Here is a 22,405-nt window from a genome sequence, read left to right on the forward strand (position 1 = left end):
TATTACCGTTTCCCAGCCTTTTGTGATATGGGCACGAATAATGTGGGTCATCCAATACATTACATAGTATCCGCACTCATATGACCCATTATGTATGTTACACTACAATATATCATCACAGTTGTAAATAGTTAGTGAAAATCATTAAAACAAAACAACTATAAGAAAGTATGGCTTTAGCATATGTCAAACCTTGAGAGCAATCCATGCAAGCTTTCTACTGTTAGCAATTGATCTCCCAACCAACATCATACTTGCTGAAATAGAACTATATATAAAAAAAGGTTTTAGCATTCATTTATATAACAAAGAAAGTCCAAACATTGAGGTTCTTACCAATCAAGTACTTATCTGAGATGTTTGGGAGGAGACTTGTGCAATGAGCAGAACCATAAAGCATAGCTCTCCTGTACAGAAATAACAAGTAGCTGTCAATGGCACCTGAAATTCATAATAACTTAATTATTATATATTAAAATCACATATGAAACTTTATTATGTTAACAAAGTTCACTTACCCAGATATATAAGGAGTAAAATGTATGTTCTTCCCGCTTGCAAATCTGTTTGTGAGATATGTTGTGATCTCATCAAAATCATTTGTTTCGTGAATGACTTGCATATCAATGAACTCATAGACATCATTGCACCCCAAGTTGTTACTGACACCAAACATATACCTGAAATCAAAAATTACCTTTGATATAAGTATACTTGATATATAAATCAATTTTATATAAATAATTTCTCATAGACTTACATCATCCATAGCTGAACTAATGTATGATAACTCTCTATTTTTGCACTTTTATTTGTTTTTAGGAGTCTTTTTTAGCTTATTTTAGTTTTTAATGGTTTAGAATTAGGCTAGTTTTAGGTTTTTCTTTTAATGCTTTAGTTGTGTAGAATTTTAGCTAAAAATAGGTTTTTAGGTGTATTTTGTAGAAATTTTAAATAATTAGAAAATTAATATTTTTAGAAAGTCTTTTGATAAAAATTCTTTTCTTTTATTTGATTTTCTTTTCTTTCTTTAATTTTGGATTAATTTTCTTTGTTGCAGAAAGGGCCTTATCAATTGGGTTGGGCCATTGAAATTGGGTACTGCAAGTGAAAATTTGAACGTTGCTGCTGCATTGGAGTTGGCCGCTTGCACTACAAAAAAGAAGGACATTACCGAAGGCCAGAAGCCCTCGGAAACAGCCCAAAACTGTCAGTAAAAGGTTATTATCGACGGCCAAAGAGCCCTCGGTAAATCCCTTGTCGCTAACGTTTACCGAGGGCTTCCGCCCTTCGGTAATTACCGAGTGCCAAAAGCCTTCGGTAATTACCGAAGGGCAGAAGCCTTCGGTAATTATCGAAGGGCAGAAGCCTTTGGTAATTATCGAAGGGCAGAAGCCTTCGGTAATTACCTAACGTGGGTAGTTACCGAAGGGCAAAAGCCTTCGGTAAGTTGGAGGCAGATCTAAGGCACAATTGTATTTCTTATGAAACCAAACTGTTCACAACACAAACAGACCTGCATAACATTTTCCAAGCACATACAAACCTGCATAATGTGCATCTCAATGATGCAATCATTGATCAGAAAAACAATATAACATTTGAATCATCCATTAATCCATAGAACATGTATTTATATTTAAAACATAAAACAATGTAACATAATGATGTTCTAACATCCAAATCATCCAATTGATCTAACATCCAAATGATCTAAACTCCAAATGTTCTAATATCCAAATGTTTCTATAACAACTAATAACAAAATGAAACTAATAATGTACATAGTCATCATTAGAATGATCTTCATCATCCTGCTCCTCTATAGATGGCTGGACTAGTGTGGGTTGGACTGATGTCGGCTGGACTGATGAGGGTTGGACTGATGTGGGCTACTGAGGGACAGTGGGTGACGAGGAGGGTCATGGCTGGGTCGGAGGGAGATTGAATTCATCTTGTGAAGTAACAGGCAACACTCTCATGACCAGGGCCTTAAAGTTTGTAAACTCTGCTCTCAAATTAGTGATTTCCTGGTCATGTTGCTCCAGTGCCTGCGTGAGGCGGAGAACGGTCTCGTCAGCAATAGTGGTGGAAGAAGAAGGTTGGTGCTTCAGAGTACCTCCTCTCGATGTTGTATAGTTTGCAGCGAGTTGTCCTGCACCGTACACTCGTCCCTTTTTCTTCCCACCAACGATGTCGACCCAGCACTGTGTCCTACGGATGTCATCTTCTGCATTACTCGCATCATCCGGTGTAGGAGCTGACTCATGTTCAGATCTAACCTGTGAAAGTCTCGTAGAAAATTCTTCCTGTTGAAACATTAAAAGCAATGTTAGAGAATGATAGAATAACATAAATGAAAAATTAGTAATGGTAATAGTGTTATTTGCTTACATGAGTCTTCCGAGATCTTTCATCAACGAATTGATTAGTGCCCTTCCTTACATGAGTCTGTGCAAAGACCTCATCAACATGGATCGCCCGTCCCAGAGCTTGTGCCTGTAACATAATTTACAATTACAAGTGTACATATGAAATAGAAAATACATAACTTATATATGAAAGCAAAAGTTATGTAATGAAATTTTACCATACGAATGGCATGCTCATGAATGGTTATCGACCCACCAGTATGTAGGGTGCCACCCCTTTCAGATGCTCTGTTCCTCTGGGCTTTGGCACACTTATTGCGAAACTCTACTGTATTCCAATGAGCTAGTAAAGAGTTCCAAATTTGTTCGCCCAGCCAATAAGGGCGCTCTCCTGCATTGCGGGCATCCCTAAACATCTCTGACAGCCGATAAGATGCTTTCATTTGGAAATTTCTTTGTATCTGTGTTTCATGTTCAGGTTTCCACTGCACCTTCATCTGTAACATTAAACAGAACAAACATTGATTAATGAACATACTAAAATAAGAGGGACAATTAGTTTAATGGATTGTTCACCTGAAAGCTCTCCCATAATGGTTTTTTTTCGTCATCAGGTATTGCTCCCCAAGTAGGCCATGAACTTAAAAACTGTTGCTTAATTGAACGTGTGATGGCCTGGGAAGCAACCCTAGATGGAATAAACCTGAATAATAAAAGTCATTTGAATTACAATAGGGTTTAAACATCAAAATGGTTAAAGAAGGGATTAAAATCTTACCCTTTACCATCCGGCTCAATCCATGGTTGATCATGGAGGAGCGGGTCAAGACCTTCACCATCACCACTTGAATCTGGATCAGCAGATGGTATGATAGTCTCAGAAGGCGGTATACAAGATGAGGAAGGTATAGAAGTAGGTTCAGGGAGAGGAGTCGGGGTAATAACCACAGGGGGAGGAGTGGGGGTTATAATCACAGGAGGAGGAATAGGGTCTGCTGCAGGGGTAGTAGAAGGGTGTGCTGCAAGGGTAGGAGAAGGGTGTACTGTAGGGGTAGGATAACGGTGTATTACAGAGGTAGGAGTAGGGTCTACTATAGGGGTAGGAAGGTGTATTGTAGGGGTAGGAGGAGGCCTCAGAGATGATGTATTGGGGGCAGCAATGGTAGGTAGATTAGTAGGCACCCTAAGTATATACTTTGGTGCCTGTCGTTGCCTCTTTTTAGGTCTTGCTACCCCCTTTCCTTTATCAGGACGTTCTGAACCTTGTCTTGTCATTACTGCATTGAAATGGTTACAAATAAAGCGAAAAAAAAAGAAATGAATAAGGAAGGATCAATGGTTTTTAAAGTTAATGTATAAATAATTGCATACAAATTTTAAGATGGTATTTTAGATAACTCTAATCAAATGATAGTTCAATTTGCTACAATAGATGTGCAACATTTAGTCCTCGTCATCATGATCTTCATGTTCATCTTCTTCTTCTTCATCATCGTCATTATCATCATCATCATCATCTTCTTCTTCTTCGTCGTCGTCGTCATCATCATCATCTTCTTCTTCTTCTTCTTCTTCTTCTTCTTCTTCTTCTTCCTCTTCTTCTTCTTCTTCTTCTTCTTCTTCTTCTTCTTCTTCTTCCTCTTCTTCTTGTTCTTCATGACCTTGTATTGCTACTTCTAATTCATCTCCATCACCATCAACGTCGACCAATGCGGTTATACGTTCAACTTCAATAATTTCTTGTGGTTGTGACATTTGGTCAAGTTGGTAGGCAACATCTTCCTCAAGCTCATTTGAGTCAATGCGACCTCTAGGCTTGGTTTGTATTGCTACGGCCCAACCACACTTATCAATATTGCGGAATGGTGGATATGGCACATAATAAACCTGTCTGACATTAGTTGGTAGAATGAATGGATCAAACGGTCCATATCTTAATTTCTGGTTGAGTTCGACAATATTAAAGCGTGGATCCACTCTAGTACCAGCTCTAGAAGGATCAAACCATTCACAATAAAAAAGTACTACTCTGTTTCGAGAAGTAGTGCTGTTGTACTCTAGCTCATATATTTTATGAATGATGTCGTAGAAATCATCATAACAATCCTCTGTTAGGCCCTTCACATACACACCACAATTTGATGTTTTCTTTCCTTTAGACCATTCATGTGTATGGAATTTGTAACCATTGGTGAAGTAAGTGTGCCATTCTTTGACACATCTCATTGGCCAATTCGAGAGATGTCTTAACTCTTGAACTGTGGGAGTTAATGGCTGATTACAAACCTACAAAGACACTAAAAGAATTATAAAATCAAGAGTCAAATTATACGGTTTCTAAACATAGGAAAAAGTACGGACCTGATTTCTAAACCAATGGGGAAACTCATAGTGTATTCTAGCAGAAGTATTTCCTTCTGCGACTTGCTCAACCACAAGAAATGAGTTGGTACAAATGAAATTCATTAGTGTATAACAATTGTGTCGTTGGAAAGATAAGAGATGGATGATGACATACTCAAGGTACGGCTTAACTTCACTGCAATTGATTAAGACATGGACATGAGCAGAATTGAATTCAGCATCAGTTAACCAATGTGTGAATTTTTTCCCTGCGTGACGGCCTGATTGTCGGAAAACTGATAATGCACCTTCACGTGGTTCAACTTTTCATTGCATTTCATTTCTGACATGAGTGGGGACAACATGAAGTTTTTGAAATAATGTGAACAAAAATATGTTGTCTCTCTGTGCAAGTAAGCTGCACAAATCGAGCCTTCTACTCTAGCTTTATTTTTAACTAAACGTTTGGATTCTCCCATAAACCTTTCAAATGGATACATCCACCTGTATTGCACAGGTCCCCCAAGCCAAGCTTCATATGCAAGATGAATTGGAATATGCTCCATTGAATCAAAGAATGCAGGAGGGAATATTCTTTCTAATTTTTAGAGAATAATTGGGATATTTTCATCCATCTTTTTAAGGGAATTCTCCTTTAGTGTCGTGCAACACAAATCTTTAAAGAAGTTACTAATTTCTATCAGTGGATTTAACACGTGCATTGGCAAACAACTGAACGCAAGAGGGATGAAAGTCTCCATGAATACATGACAATCATGACTCTTCAACCCTTGAATAGTACCGTTCTGAACATTGGCACATCTGGACAAGTTAGAAGCATATCCATCTGGCATTCTAAGCTCCTTGATCCATCCACACACTATTCTTGCCTCGTCTTTTGACATGGTGTAATTTGCTTTTGGTTTAAATAATCGGCTGTTACCTTGCACCTTCAACTCTAAGTCTTTTTGTCCACAATACAAAGGTAAATCTTTTCTTGCTTTCTCATTATCTTTTGTCTTACCTATAACATTCATAACTGTGTTGAAGACATTGACATAGAAATTTTTTTTTGTGTGCATGACGTCGAGGTTGTGTCTGAGCAAGTTGACTTTCCAATAGGGAAGTTCCCAGAATATGCCTCTTTTAGTCCAATTATGCCATTCTCCAAACCCTTCTATCCTATTCTGACCAGATTCAGTGACTTTTGGATAGTCTTTAACTCTTCTCCAAACGTGTGATCCAGTCAACTTCGGCGGGGGCAAATCCGTTTCAACTTGCCCTTTGCGAAATGCCTTTTTGTTTCTTCTAAAGGGGTGATCAATGGGCAAGAACCGTCGATGGCAGTCAAACCAACTACTTTTCCGACCATAACTCAATTGGAATGACTTTGTATGTTCAATGCAATGTGGACAAGCTAATCGACCATGCGTGCTCCAACTAGATAACATGTCATACGCTGTGAAGTCATTAATAGTCCACATCAAGGCTGCCCTCATAAGGAAATTTTGCTTCCTTGAAACGTCATACGTCTAAACACCATTCCATAACTTCTTCAAATCATCAACCAAAGGCTCTAAATAAACATCAATCAATGATTTGGGATTAGATGGATCTGGTATTATACACGATAAAAACATGTAAGGCTTTGTCATACACATCTCAGGTGGTAGATTGTATGGGGTAACTATCACGGGCAAGCATGAATATTGTGATGCAGAGGCCTGAATGTACGGGGTAAACCCATCAGAGCATAAACCAAGTCTGACGTTACGCGGTTCACTAGCAAAGGATGGATGTTTACGATTGAAGTGCTTCCAAGCTTCACCATCATAAGGATGACGCAAAAATCCTTCAGTTTTGTTACCATCATGCCATGTCATGTGTTCTGATGTTTGCATTAAAGTAAACATTCTTTGTAATCTTGGAATTATAGGTAAGTAGAACATGGACTTTAAGGGAATTGGTTTTTTTTGCCTCCGTCCAGCATGCATCGTATGATATCGAGGTGAGCCAAAAAACTTGCATTCAACCAACAATGCATCATTTTTGCCACTGTCATTGTCATAGAATAACATACATCCATTAACACAACAATTAATCTTCTTGACTTTCAATCCCAACTTTGAAACACATTTTTTGGCTTGGTAATAATTCTTCGGCATAAAATTGTTTGGTGGTGTCAAATCTAACATCAATTTTGTATAGAAGTCCACTGCTTGAATGGGAACGTTCCAATTAGATTTTCCAGCCATGAGTCTAATGCACACTGACAATTTTGACTCAGATGAACCTTCAAATACAGGTAGATTTGCCTCTGTCAGTAAATTGTAAAACCTCTGAGTGGTTTCATTTGGAGACTCTTCATCATGACTATTGTTTGCTTCTTGTTCGACATGACGACGAAGAGCATTGTCGACCATCTCTTGCATATAGGCAAATTGATCTATCTCAAATGTATGTACAATAGTATTCGAACCTGATGCAAGCCGTTTTTCAGCTACAGTAGAGGTCGAAGGAATTTCTTCACCATCATATGTCCAAATCGTGTAATTAGGCATGAACCCTTTTTGGTAAAGGTGAAGTTTGACCACTTCATCTTTCAAAATCCTTGTACATTCGCACTTGATGCATGGACATCGAATCCCTCCATCAAGGGCATAATATTGATATCGTCGGGCCGTCTCCACAAACTCTTCAACTCCAATGACAAAAGATTCCTTCAAACCTCTCCGTCCACTATAACAACGGTCGTACATCCATCCATGATGATTGGGAAAATGGGCCACGTTTTGTGACAAGCCAAACAGATAAAAACTTAGCCAAAACAGCAACACTCCATGTGACATAAGTAATAAACCTATTACTACTCAAGTCGAACATGGAAGGCAATTTGAACACTATTGTCATAGGCATTCAATATGGGCATGCAAAGACAAGTCCTCAGTATTGAAATGTCTTTGACATCCCAAGTGGTTGTGTATTAAATTTGGGGGAGTCAATTTTTTGACATTACTGAAGTTCTCTTTTATAGAGTACTTCCACATATTTTGTACATTGTAAGTGTTTAAGGTACTTTCACCCTTCTCATTCCATTGAGAATGTGTGTAGTAACATAGGACTTTAAAAGACTACTTAACTCAATCAAGTTGTAGCCTAATAAATGAACATACAGTATAGAGGAACATACAATATATACATCAACATACAACATATACATGAACATTCACTCATGGTCTAAATGTAGGTTTGATAACAAATTTCTGCAAGGAAATAAAATTTTCACCTACTTTAGTCTATTTATATGTGTTCAATAGTCAAATTCTGTTTTTCTTTTTATTTTTCAATTGAGACGTCATTTTTATCTTTCTTTTATCTTTTAAAAGTGGTGTAGATAGTTAGTTTACTATTTTGGTGAGTACTTTAATAGACTTTGCATTCTTTGCACTTTTAGTGTATTTTAGGTACTACTTTTAGGTTTCTAAGTTGTCAAATTTAGAGTTTTAGGTTTTTTTTGTAGTGTGAGTTCTTAATTAGCTAGGTTCTACCATTATTAACTTGTTAGGATAGTTTAGTTGTAGTATATTTTCCTAGTTTAGTGTAGTTTGCAATTGTAGTACAATTTTTTTGAGGTTTGAGTAGTGATTTTTAGCTATTTCATCTACTTTTTTAGGTGCCAAGTACACAAACTTTGAGATATAGCTAGCTCATCTATTGTGTCATGTTTCTTAGCTTCCTTTAACAACTTTAAACTTGTTAGGATGTGTAGAATACACAGTCTTAGGTTACTTTAGGTCAATTCCCATTTTTTAACCTACTTAGTACACTTTTTAGGTCTAAGTAGCCAAATTTTGAGATTTTGGTACTTGATCCATTTTGACATCTTTCTTAACTTTATTTAAGTACTTTAAACTTGTTAGGATAAGAACATTACACATTCTTAGGTTAGTTTAGGTGAATTTCGAAATTGTCACCTATTTAGTACATTATTTAGGTTCTAGGGTGTCATATTTTGAGTTATAGGTTGTTTTTGTAGTGTGAGTTTGTAGTTAGACTTCTTTATGAATGTTCTATACTGTTTTTGATCATATCATTCCATCTGGAAACATCATACCAGCTTTTGCCAATCCAGAAATAAAGATTAAAGTTTGGCAAATTTCAAACAGCACATGAAATGCACACTGCACCAGAAAATGACTTTGAAAATGGTGGTTTCAAACCCAAAAATGCTTGGAAGTGTTTCAACAGCTCAAGTGATGCTTCAAGAAAGTTTATATAATCAATTTGAAGGTGTGTAATGACTTAAACAATAAAGAAAAAGACTACACCAGAAAATCACTGCTCTACTTCCAAACATGAGCAAAATTTGGTGGTTTAAAGGCTGATTTTGCACAAACACGTTTGGACACATAATTTGATGTTTTGAGCAACTTTGTATCATCAATTTGGATGTGTTTAAACACTGAAACAACCAAGAAACACACTGCAGCAGAAAATCACTAGTTCACTTCCAATTTTAGGCAAAAGTGATGGTTTAGGAAGTGATTTTGCATAATGGCTCAAATTTGACCAAATGAAGAGTTCATACAAGTTCCAAATGACAAAATAAACTTGCAGTAATGGTAAAAATGCACTGAAACAATCAGATTCATCAAATCACCCCTGCTGCAGCCAATTATGCAGCATTTTTTACACCAAATTTGCACCAGAATTGAAAACAAATACTAGAATCAAACTGGACAGCACAAACAAAGCTTATGGAAGTCCTAATTCACTAGATCTAGCTGGAGAATATTAGCTACGAGATGTTTAAAGACATAAAACACATGCAAGGATATCAATCACGGTGAAAAGATTGATTAAAATCTGTGACAACACTTTGCTAATGGATTTTAAGCAACTTAGATATGCTTTTTGCATTTTATGGATTAATACAAGTTGCCACTACTTGAGACATGTGTAATAACATCAAATGAACGTGTTCAAATCTTGAGAACAACAAAATGTGCACTGGAATAGGTTTTGGATATTGCACTAGATTTGAAAATTATTTGCAGACTTTGAAAACCAGAACAACTTTTTTTATGCTTTAGCTTATATCATCCAGGCTAGACATTGCCTCATTGCCTTTTATGGATTGATATATTGCTACACATGGATCTAAACACAAATTTGCAAAGAAAACACTGAAAATAAAGGCTGGAACATAATCAACACTTCATGACAGAAATAACACTGCACATAAGGCACATGACTTTAGACAAAACTGGAAAATGAATATGCAAGCTAGAATTCAACTCAAGAAAATGAATTTCACTGATTAAAATGATGAAGAAACATTAAGGAACACTGGAAGTACAAGCACAACAAGTACAAACACGATTTAAACCAATTTCTCACCTTTTTAGTACACTTTTTTAGGTTCTAACTTCTCAAAAGTTGAGTTTTAGGTACTTGTTTGCTTTTGAGTAGTTTCCTAGTGTCATTTCACTACTTTATACTTGTTAGGATATTAACATTAGTTATTGTTAGTCTACTTTAGGTGAATTGCCTCTTTCTCGCCCTTTTAGTAAACTTTTTTAGGTAGAAGCATACTCAAACTTTGAAGTTGAGGTAATTCTTTGCTTTTGACAAATTTCCTAGCTTCATTCTACTAGTTTAAACTTGTTAGGATGTTAAATATAGTAGTACTCTTTTTAGGTTTTAGGTAGTCAAATTTTGAGATTTTTCTACTTGATCCAATTTGACATCTCTATTACCTTCATTTAAGTACTTTAAACTTGTTAGGATAACAACAATATACTTTCTTTGGTTATATTAGGTGAATTTCGAAATTGACACCTATTTAGAACACTTTTCATGTTTTAAGTACTTTAATTTTGAGACTTCACAATTGAAGTCCAAAATCATATGTTAAACTTTGACTTTAGAGTTCACTTTCACAATTAAAGTCGAAATTCATGTACAGGTTGTTGGAGACTTTAAGAGACATATCTTTTAACATGTTGAAGGCCAAATTAATCACTGGAGTGCCCTTAACCACTACCAGTTGGAGCAAAGTTAATAAAGTTTAACCTAAGAGATGGTCTAGTTTAGCCTTAGTAAGGAATTTTAAGTTTTTTAGTTAATATATAAACTATAAAACAACTATAACTTTGGTTCCTCCTTCTAGTTTGGTAACTTGGGGGATTCAAGATAGTATATAACCAACATATATGCATGTTGGTTTGTCCTTGTACTCTACTTCATCCTTATAGTTACTCATTTTAAGTCTTACCCTGTATTGAAAGAAATTTTTAAGGGTGTTGTCATGGTCTTTTTCCAAGAGGGAATTTCGGTAAAAGGGTGGGGAACAAGGTGTGGAGATTATATATAAGAAGAATATGCAACACAGACAGCACAAGAGAGAAGACAAAAGACGAAAGAGAAAGAGAGATAAAAGGCAAACAAAATTTTATTTACCAAAAGGAGGGCCAGCATGTTTATTTATCAAATTGTTGCATGGCTATAGGCTTTTAGACAGATCAATCATGAGCAAAATAAAGCAAGGCAAACAGAATAAGACATCATTTACCTACCTGGAAATGATGAAGTCTTCGACACTTGAGTGTAGCCCTTAAACAATGACACTTTTGCAACTAACTTTAACCCACTCCGTTTGAAGCTTCCAAACGTTATGTGCTCCTAATTGAAACCCCAAAACCTTGTACAATAATGGACAATTTTAATTAGCAAAACGCAACAACAACAAAAGATTAATCATCAAACACCCTATATCCATCCCAAACTTAAACAACTTTAAATTTAAGGTTTCTGACAACATTTACCAGAATCTACTTATGCAAACAGTTGACTTGTCAAAGTAACATGTGTTTCCACTAACTCTGTCCGTGAATTAATTTGGTCCATGAGCCATGTTCATTTGGTTTTGTCATATAAGATAATTCTATTGTCCACTCACGGCCAGATTATAAACAAAGCTACTTACTTCTTCATCATACACAATTACCACTTCATATTATATATATATATATATATATATATATATATATTCAGATTCCATGGTGGCTAATATTACTTGACTGTCATATGCAGAGATTTCTACACCAACAAAATGAGACTTGTAGTCCATCATTTCAAATGATAATAATCTGGCAGTGAAAGTGGATTTAAAAAGCAAGAAACAATTATAAGTTGCAATGTGAATTCACTCGTTCACTTCCATTTTAAAGCCAATTTTGATGGTTTAAGAGATGATTATGCATATAGGCATAAAAATGATCATTTGAACAGTGCACACAACTTTAAAATGGAAAAATAAACTTGCTCAAACTTTGTATATGCACAAACACAACAAGATTCAACAAATCATACCAGACATTGCCAAATATGCATGAAAATGTTACCAAAACTACACCATAATTCAGAATTCAATGAAATGAAATGAAGACAACAGTTGCAATGACTCTAAGACATCCTAAAACACTTGATATAACTGTAGAGAATCAGCTAGAAGAATTTAAACACATAAGACACAAGCAAAGATATCAATCACGGTGAAAAGATTGATCAAAAAAGCAATAACAACACCTTGTTTCAGGATTTACTAGCAACTCAACTATTCTTTTTGCACTTTAGTGATTAATACAGGTTGCTATTACTTGAACATGTTTAATATCATTATATAAACTTGCACATTGCTTAAGAAACAAAAAAGTTCCACTGAAACAGATTTATGAGATTGCACCAGATTTATTCCCTTTTGTGTAGAATTTTTGAAACAGAATCATGTTTTAACTGATGTAGCACATATAATCAAGGCTAGGCATTGTCTCATTGCCTTATATGATTCATAAATGCCTACAAATGCACTGCAACTAGAGAAAAGAATCAAACCTTAGCTGGAAAAAAAATTCTGCACTAGAAAAAGTCCCTAGTTAGGTGGTTTGATACTAAAAAACATATACAAGTGATTTAAACACACAACTGAATGTTCAAGTAACTTTATTTGATGATTTTAATTGTCTTTAAACTCTAAAATGAGTTATAAACAGCCTGCAACTCAAAATCACTACTCCACTTCTATTTTAACTCAAAAAGTGATGGTTTTCACCGTGTTAAATGTCCTTGCAATGTCCAGTTCGAGTTTGATGATGCTTAGTTGTTGTTTTCAAGATTAGTTTAGTGTATTTACACTTTCTACAATCATTTGCATTGATAGCTAGCTGTTTGAATCATTATAACTTAGAATGAGGTGTGTAGTTGTTTAATTTGCTACATTATTAGCTGTTATAAGGTCAAATTTTGGAATCTACTATTTCTATGCCAAATAATAGCTCAAAATACTTTGTTTTGATGATTTAAAGTTGTTCTAAAATTCTAATTTGACTTATAACCACTGTTGTGCAATTTCACAACTCAAAACCTCAATTTACAATTCATTTTTTCTAGTGCAAAGTTGAATCCAACTCTGATTTTTGAATTTGTGCATTTGTAATTGGTTTGGGTTGTATAACTATGAGACCTGACCATACAAAAACAATGGTAGGTGTCTTCCCTCTCCTTCCCATCAATCCTTTTGCAAAAGGGTAAAGATGTGTCAATTCCCAAAAACAGAAAAAAAACACCACCAAGTAGACGGCTCCATTGAGAAATCACACTGTATATTTTTCTGCTAACTCCAACTGCTATTCCTATCAGGTTAACCATCATGATTGTGATTGGTGGTATCATAAGGGATGTCCACTTCACAACATAGAGATCAGCAAACTCATCATCTACATCATCCCCACCAGATTTTTATGTCAAGGTGAAAGAGATTTCATTCTCTGCTATCACTTTGAGCAAACCCTGCAGCACTGCAGCTAGATGTGCACTTGTTCCTCCAATCAACCAAAACTGCTCGTTTCTCCACCACTCTTCCAGCTCAATGTTGGACCACTTGATTTCAAGCACAGCCAGCATGCACAAAGTCACAGTGATGGTCAAGAGATAAACAAGGAAAGTGACGTTGAGAGTTTGAACAATGAATTGGCCTGAGAAGAGGGAGAGTGCAGGGAGGAAGCACTAGACTATAAGGAAAAAGGAAGTGAATGGATAGATTCCAACATTAAGGTATGCAATCCATTGGAGAAACTTCATTCTTGGGCTAGCTAGAAATGCATTGTTTCTTGAGAAGAATATTTCAACCGACCCAGTTGCCCATCTTAGGACTTGATGTAGTCTGTCAGTGAGATTTATGGGAGCTGTGCCACGGAATGCATCACGCTTGGTAACAAAGTAAACTAATTTCCATCCTCTATTGTGCATCCTGTAGCCAATAACGACATCCTCAGTAATTGATCCATAGATCCATCCGACACGCTGTCCCCATTCAGTTTTATCCTCGTACCAACAACAGATCACACTGATGGCCTCTGCCACGGTTGATGCATCAAGAAGCTCATGTGGTATGGTGAAGGCGCCAGGAGGGCGCTCATTCTTCACTGTAGGGTGATCAGCAAATGGATTTAAGATCAAACCGATTAAACGGATTGCTCGATATAAGTGGTTAGTATAACTATTTTTTTTATGGTGGTTGGACTTAGTAACCTACAAGTCCTACTTAGTACACTTTAAACCATTCAATCAATATCAAAGGTTCACTTCGTAGTTAAAGTTTTGCGTAGTTAGAGCACACAATTGCACGCATTAGAAGCAAAGGCAACAGACCAATAAACTTTCTCAATCAAACAACATCATACACTGCTGCCACAAGAACATCAAACACATTCAAGAACATTGTAACTCATAATGAATTTTTAAACGCACAACTTACCTCAACCAAGAAAGCCCTTGACGATGGCAACCTTTGTACAACACGACAGCCACACAAGCCCACAATGACCCCTCCAACAAGTCCCTCAACCAACTTCCTTCAAGTTCTGAGCACACCATCCAGAGGTCGCCACAACATCGTCGTCACGCCACGACCACCACCTTCGAACAACCCCCTCGGAATAATGTAATCCCTCAACCACCACCCTCCTCACCGGCACTATCCTAACGTCGACACAGCAATTGCAGCAAAAAAGGGGTTAATTTTGATTTCAGAACGACAAAGGAAGATGCTTGGGGTTTCTGAGGTGAGAGACGAAAAATTGGGGGAAAGCTTCTGTGGAAACTAAAATTTGGAGAATGGGAGAGGGAAATCCCAAATTTTCATTTCACTAGGTCGATGCTTGTACCGACGGCCTATGGAGCCTTCGGTAAACTCAAAAAGCCTTCGGTAATCAACCACTTACATGACCGTCGGTACATCCTTCGGTAAATCAACTTTACCGAAGGCCCCAAAGGCCGTCAGTATTATTCCTTCGGAAATTAACGCTTTTCCTGCAGTGTTGGTCTGATATGTACCCACACTTGGGCTGCTACTGGAATTGGGTCATTGCATTAGAATTGGGTCAGCGCTGATATGGAAAAGCACCACACCTTAGCCGTTGGGTTGGGTTGGGCTCCAACTAAATGGAACGTTGCGTTTTGATGAGTGAACTGGATGATTTGAAGTGAATTGGGTCGTTGCTGGGTGGAGGTAAAATAGGCCTAGAAACGCTGCTGACGCTGGTGCAAGAGTGGCTGGACTTGGGCTGCACTTTAGTTGGACGACGTTGTTTAGGTGCGTTTTGGCAGCTGCTTCTCAAGGGTCCTCGTCTCACACATCTAATTTGCAAAGGGGCTCAAGCAATTCACTTTAGAGAGGAAACACCCAAGTTAGGGTTCGTGAGAGAAAGAAGTGAAGTGAGAAGAAGAGTTGGAGCTCGCAGACCTGACCAAAGCTGCCCGACGAAGATGACCGGTGCACGTGTGCAGGAGTCCAAATCGGCTTAGAGGTTGAAGATGATCGGATGGTTGGAGATTGAGCTCACAAAGAAAGAACGGAGACCGTCCTATGGGAAGCACGAAGCGTCCAAGCTACCAAGGTTCCCCTTTTCCCCTTTCCCTCTGTCTCTGACCCTATAAAACGGCATATGCATAGATACTTTGACAAACTTTATACACTTTACACTTCGCGCGCACTTTTATTTTTGCTACAGCTCTCCATTCTTTAGTTTAGGGTTTTATTCGCTTTTCTTATAGTAGAGATATTGTTCTTGATTCTGGATTTCGCTGATGAGATTCATGGAACCGTGACAATCTATGAGCTCCTCATTCGGTGATCTCGGGTATAGTGTTTGTAATTTTCCTTTTTCATATTAATAAAATTCGATTTCGTTTTCCTTTTATTCTTGTTTGTTGTGTTAAGATTGTTTTTTGATTTTGATGTCTGTAATGGTTTTGTTTAGAAAATGATTTGGATTTTGTATCTCTACAATTTTATGATTCCTTTTGGAATTAAATGTCTCCGTAGTGAGCATTCTTTATCGAGATATCTTCTCGAGTCAAAGATGAGTCCAATGCATAAAAAATGATTCAAATTTGTGTTTCTTGAATTTGTTTGTGAATTTTAGATTGATGAATAGGCTAATGAACCTTGATTGGAAAAATGAGTGGAAAGAGTCAATTTAAAGTTCTGAAATATGAACTAGAATACCTTGGATTGAGATTCACATTATCAGGATGTCTTCTTGATAACTCTAAGCACTCTTTTATTCATATCAATGTACATTCACCTATGAAATCAATTCTGTCTTTGCTTTTGATAGTGATAGTTGTAGTTCAGTTTGAGTTTTGATGTTCTGGTTGTTTACTTTGAGTATTTTAGAATTTATGATCTGCTTTACTTATGTTTTAGCCTTTACATTCTTGTTGATATGATGTTTTTCAATCTTGAGTTTTAAGTTCTTTTCAGTTTGGTTTTATTTCTGATTTTGTTCCAGTTTTAGTATATAGGTTCTGTTTTGGATATAAATAGGTTTAATCTCTTCATTACTTTAGCTTAGGTTTTATTTCTTTATTTTCTTCCTTCTTTTCTTTTAAAACAGATTACAGTTTAGCTTTTCTTATTTTTTTAATTTCTTTGTTTTCATTTTAAATGTCCCCACCTATTTAGTAGTTAGTAAGTAAATAATTAGTAAATAACTGCAAGACCTTAACCATACACTTTAATCTTAATTAGCTGAGTCCTAAGATTGATATTCTGGTTGCCCTATGCTACATTAGTGGGGACCAAACTTTGTTTTGCCTTAGGCGACTAAATGGCAGCTTAACAATGTAATATTCAACTCTTATGTTCCCGATGCAAGTTCTCTAACATCTTGGCTATGCAGGTATATTAGGACCTCAGAGCCTCTCCCAAATACATTAGCATTATATTCCACATTCAAAGGCTTATTTGCAATGATGTCAGCAAGTTGCTGCAATGCACATGGAGGATCGTCCTCAGATAAACGAATCTTCTCCTGTGCATGCGTCTGTTGTTACATGGAAAAATAAGATAAGTTTTGACGTCAATAACATGTAAACTTTAAAATTGAGAAGTGTAAAGTAGAATTCCATACCAGGGGGTCAGAAACCGAACCAACCAATTGTTTAGGCCAAGTGATAAAAGACTGGAATGTTTGTGCCACAGTGAAAATCTCATATGTGGGCAGAGAAACTGAGACATCTGGTATGATAATGTCGTCTACTGAGACCTCACCTCATCCTTTGATAGTTCCATACCATGAACAACAGTCGTTGCTTGAAATATTACAAAATTACAATTATACAATTTTACATATTAAATCAATTCAATCATACAATCAATTCAAGCATACAATCATACAATTAATAAGCATTCAAATGATCAATTCAAACATTCAATCACACATAATTACATATATTCAACATACAAAAAATTAAAAATTAAAAATTTACAAAAAAAGTTTAATAAACACAATAATAGGAACCTGAGAGCGTGAAAAAGAAGCCAAAAACAGAGAAGATACGACTACCCAAGTTTTGGAACGCAACAAAATCACAAGACCTACACACAAATACAACAAAACGTAAGTCTCAGCATCCAAAATAATAAAAAACGTAAGAAAATAATCAAAAAACTTATCTAAACAATCCAAAAACGCGAAGAAAAAATGAACAAACCACGACAATGACACAATAATGCTTCAAAACTGATTTTGATCGGTGTAAATGCTTCCAAAATAATCACGAAGGCAACGACGGAAATCAAAATCAAGGTTGATCGGTGAGAATGCAATGAAAACGGCGAGAATGGACGCGACGGAAGAGAGCTTTTCAGAGAGTTTGAACAGTTTCAAAGAGTTTGAGGAAGACGAAATTGTTCACTCTTTGTAATATTTTTTTATCCTAATCAAATGTTACTACCTCAGTTCATTAGAAAACCGAGGTAATAGAGGGGATACGACCTCGGTTCCCTACTTAACCGAGGCCTATTCTCCTTAAAAAAAATTAAAATTGATCTGAAACGGCAATTTTGAAATTTTTTTCAACATTTATGTCGCGGTTCCCGCCTAACCGAGGCCTATTCTCTTAAATATTTAAAATTTGTTCAGATCAAGGAATAGATCGCGGTTCCCCTAAGAACTGAGGCCTATTCCCTGACGGTCTGACTCCAAATTTATTTCAAGATTGTCTTGGGGGAATGTCAGAATTTTGCAGGGACAATAGGTCGCAATTCCCCCAAAAATCCTTGACGGTCTGACTCCAAATTTATTTCAGGACTGACTTGACGGGAATGTCAGAATTTTGCAGGGACAATAGGTCACGGTTCCCCTCAGAACCGAGGTCGAAAGACATATACTGTCGCATGTCTGTTCCAATCGAGGCCTATACTGTCTATATAATTTCAAAAATGTTACCGTGCAATATTATGCTTCGGGTTCTAGTAAACCGATACATAATGTGCGCGGTAATAAATCAATGTTTTAGGGAATATTTTGAATAGTACTAGTAATGCAAAGATAATATAAATATTTTGAACTTCTAACACTATTTTAGGTCTAAATATTTTGTATTCAAGAGAGTCTATGGGAGATAAATGTCAAAGCCACCATACTTCTTTTTTGAAGGTAATTAACTCCGTGAAATCGCCAAAACAAAGAATAACGAATTTGATACATATGTTTTTAGTATTTTCCTTTTATGACATCTTCATAATGTGTTAATGATGTGATTGGTTTATGGAGTGCATAAAGGCTCTTTTATTGTTATCATTTCCTCAATTGTTGGTTATATAACCCGCCTCCTTCTACACTAATATATTTAGCAAACATTATTAAATGCATTTCTCACTGGCTAAAAATGTTGGAAGTATTGGTGTGTTCAATTTTTATTTACTAAAAATAGATGCTATCGTGTCTGGATTAAAAGAGTATAAAACAATCAACACACAAAAGCATAATTGTGTCCAAGATTTAGATTTGCAAAAGATAAAATAAAATTAAGGCATGTTTATTGGCAAAGTTACACAAGAATGTTCTTTGTCTTGTCATTGAAAATTGAATAATTTATAATTATTCTTTATTTATTTCATGCACAAGATGTTGAAAGTGGTGCTCCATCATAAAATGACATAAGAGATCAAGCAAAAGAAATAAGTCTGATTAGGAAAATCAGTAAAAAAAAAAAAAGGAAAGTGTGTGTATGTATTTTTAACGTTAAACCAAACAATGAATGAAAATGTTGATAAATATTACTTTGTGTATTGTTATTTTTTTATTTGTCACAAGAAAAACAAATTGTATTAAATTACGAGATTATAAATGCACGTGGACATTGAATATTTGAATTATATTCAAATCACTTCTTTCATTTAAGAATTTATTATAATAATGACAATTACAAACATAGTAATATAACAAGAATAATAATGTTTCAACAAGTTACTGTTTGTATTAGAATTGTTTTCTAATAAACAATACGACATTTTAAGTGATATTATTTACATTTTTAAAACATCACTTCATACTGTGTATTAAATGTTCAATGTTGTGGTGGCTCGCTTAAAACTACCATAATAGAGCAAGATTTGTGATTTATTTTAGTATTATGAGTTTTTAATGATAAGCAATTGGTTTTATTCCTCTAAGTGTTTGTATCAAATTACATTTTGATTTTGTTTATTTATTTTATTCAATTTATCTTAAGTTGTGTTTGTTTATTTATTTATAATTATGTTATTTAATTTACTTCAATTATGCATTGGTTTTTTATATTAATTTATATTTTTGTTAATTATTTATTTATGATATTCTGACACATATATAGTTTTTTTAAAGTCCTTGTTATTTTCTTATAGTTTATATTGTATTATTTTATGTATCATTCTTTTTATAATTTCAAGAAATATATAAAATAATAATAAAATAAAGTAAAAGTAAACCTCTTTTTATTCAACGAATTTGAATAAAAGAAAGTTACTTGTGTTGTTTTATTACTATTTTTTTAACTTTTTTATATGTTTCGATGATGTATAAATTATTAGTCAAGAAAAATATGATATATACTAATGATCCTTATATTATGTTATTCTTAAAAATGTCCAAGAGTATGGTAATTGAAAAAGAGTTTTACGTTTGGTTACAATATGTTAGTTGAGAAAGAGTTTTATGTTTGTTTACAATAAATTGATACCAACCAAACTAATGCATAAGTATTTGTGTTTGGAAAGTCATAATTTGGTACACGGCAAGATACTATGATGAGGGCTAAGAAAATATTTATCAATTAAGGGGATATTGGGATAGTTCATAATATCACCTAAACTAGGATATTTATCGGCAAAACATAGAACTATCTAATACTTGTTCAACATTACCAAGTTTAGTTTGTGTGTATGTTCACACACACTCACTAATTAACCTTGATAATGTTGAACAGATATCGGATAGTTCTATGATATTTTGTGATTATTAGAAAGATCACATAAAATCTCCTTAAGTGTATCTAGGGTTTTAAGAGTAACAATGAAACCATTAAATATACATATTAAAAGAGTGATTGAGTGTTATGCTTGAAAGAATGTGACATGAGTAGAAGCTTTGAAGGTTTACGAACTAAATCCAAGTAAGAGAAGCTAATATTTTGTATTTTGTTTGTTTACTTGTACGTGTTTTAAAGTTAAGAACAATAATGTTTTGGGCTTTCATGGATATTTTCAATTCACTTTTAAAGTTAAAAGAATGAAATTGTGTGAAATTGCATGAGGATGTCAGTACATGGGTTCAAAAGATAGGTTTTGTGAAGGTAAACATATTTTTTTATTTTTGAATATTTGTTTGCGATTGGTTTCACCATAGCAATGGAGGTTGTCTTGTGAGGGTGATATGTTTTTTTGATATGATATGATATGTGTTTTTTGGATGACCCATTATGGGTGATAAATACAAGTTGGATTGCTTATATACATGTATATGTCTAATATATGTGTATGTAAAGCATGGCTCTATACGAGTGACTCTTAAGAGGTGACTTATTGTCCTTAATGATCATGACGATCTTCAAAAGAGGTGTATAGGTGTATATAAATTTAAGGGGTTAAATAAAATAAAATTTAGTAATTTTTTTTTAAAAAAGAATTTTATTTCTATGTCAACTCTTGTTTATGTAAAAAAACAAAAATTGGGATAGGGAATAGGAAGGAGAGACAAAGTTCTCCTAATCAATAAGGAAACTTTGTTAGTGTTGGTGGGTGATGTATGATACCCAGGTAGTATTGGTAGTATTGTGTATTGGGTGATAGTGATAAATCGAGGGAAACTTACATTTTGCCTTAGCAACAATTGTATATTTCACTTGGTAACATATTCTTTGTACCACTTTGGCATTTGGAACACAACACAATTAAGATATAGTATATTTAAGATATGTCAAGTGTTAGCCTTTAATGAAATCATTAGTGGAAAATATACTTTTTATAACTGTTGAAATTCATCAGAATAAAAAGTGACACAGTGGTAGTTTTGTAAATATGAGAAACTTTCTATATCGGTTATATAGAGAATAAGTATAGAAAGTAATGCTATGGTAATTTTGTAAATATGAGAATCTTTTCTATATAGGTTATATTAAGAACATGTATAAAAAGTTGCACGATGACGGTTTTATAAATATGCGAACACTTTTCTATACCGAATGCAGTTAGAACATGTATAGAAAGTCTTTGTTCTATACATGTTAAACCTAGAACATGTATAGATTATTTTTCTATACTGGTTAGATATTATAATCGGTATAAATTATTTTACATTTCTATTCATTTTTTCTTTCTCGCAATACTTTCTATGATTTCTTTCTCGTTATCTTCCTTCTTCTTTCTTTCTCATTCTCCTCGTTCCTTCATTTTCCTTCTCCTTCATTGTCAAAGCTCTTGTTCGGCTCACTGGTGGCCATTGTTGAAGTTGTTCATTGCACCAACTATAAATACTTAATCTTTCAGACTATAAATACAATTATGATATTTTATAAATTTAACTTGTAGTGTTCATGTTAACCGGGGAGCTTTAAGTGCGAATATTATGTCATCAAGCATATGTAGAAAATTATATCCGCAAATGTCGTTGACTCATAGAATTTGATAACGTGAACATTTTATAACTAAGATCTTAAGTCATTAATATTATAACTTAACTCAGATTATTCTTTTAACCGTTTGTAGATTATTAGATATTTCAATAGTACATTTTGAATTTAGGAACTATTTTATGTGCAACTATGTTAGGTAAATATATTTAAGAACTTTGTTAGGTAAATAT

At 34.8% G+C, this 22,405-nt stretch overlaps 1 pseudogene; it reads right to left on the minus strand.

Annotated features, from left to right (window-relative positions):
* Positions 1-13,162: 13,162 nt before the first annotated feature.
* LOC108347844 (cellulose synthase-like protein D3) lies at positions 13,163-14,083 on the minus strand (annotated as a pseudogene).
* Positions 14,084-22,405: the final 8,322 nt, after the last annotated feature.

The sequence above is a fragment of the Vigna angularis genome, chromosome 1 (assembly GCF_016808095.1).
Source record: "Vigna angularis cultivar LongXiaoDou No.4 chromosome 1, ASM1680809v1, whole genome shotgun sequence".
NCBI lineage: Eukaryota > Viridiplantae > Streptophyta > Magnoliopsida > Fabales > Fabaceae > Vigna > Vigna angularis.